Source organism: Leptonychotes weddellii, chromosome 2 (assembly GCF_054177405.1).
Source record: "Leptonychotes weddellii isolate Sample4059 chromosome 2, ASM5417740v2, whole genome shotgun sequence".
In the NCBI taxonomy this organism is placed as follows: Eukaryota; Metazoa; Chordata; class Mammalia; order Carnivora; family Phocidae; genus Leptonychotes; species Leptonychotes weddellii.
The window spans coordinates 40,805,929-40,806,488 of NC_138370.1; positions in this window are offsets into that span (position 1 = coordinate 40,805,929).

Below are 560 nucleotides of genomic sequence, written 5' to 3' on the forward strand. Positions count from 1 at the left end.
CTCCCGTTCCTGGACGAGGGCTGAAACGGAGCTTGACTTCCCGTGCCCTGCACCTCGTTTCGGTGTGCCTTTATGTTCCTCCTGGGTCCACATTGTTCCCAGACTGTCTGTTCTCTGAAATACATTATGTAAATCCCAGCTAGCCCAAGTATCCATAGAAACCAAAATCTCCCATCTTCCTCAGGCTGTTCCCTAGCAAAACGAACCCACCCAAGTGACACCCATGAACAAGGACAAAGAGCGCCCAGAGCCGGGAAGCTTCCCTCTGCCCTGGGGGCATCAGGCTTTAGCGATCCGATCGCTGATCGCTGAATCCATCTTGCCCAGTCCTCCAGCCGCAGGAGGAAGGAAAGGGCAGCACGGGCCAGTGTGAGAAGCTGCATTTTGGGAGCCCCTGAAGGCAGATGCTACACTCCCCACCACGATCGGTCGGTCATCTTGTGCCCGATCCAAACAGCTCTGCCGCCACGAAGACCACAGTCACCGTGGATGAGTTTTTAATCGCGCACGTACTCAACATCGTTTTTAATCGCGCACGTACAATCAACACGAGCCATCTC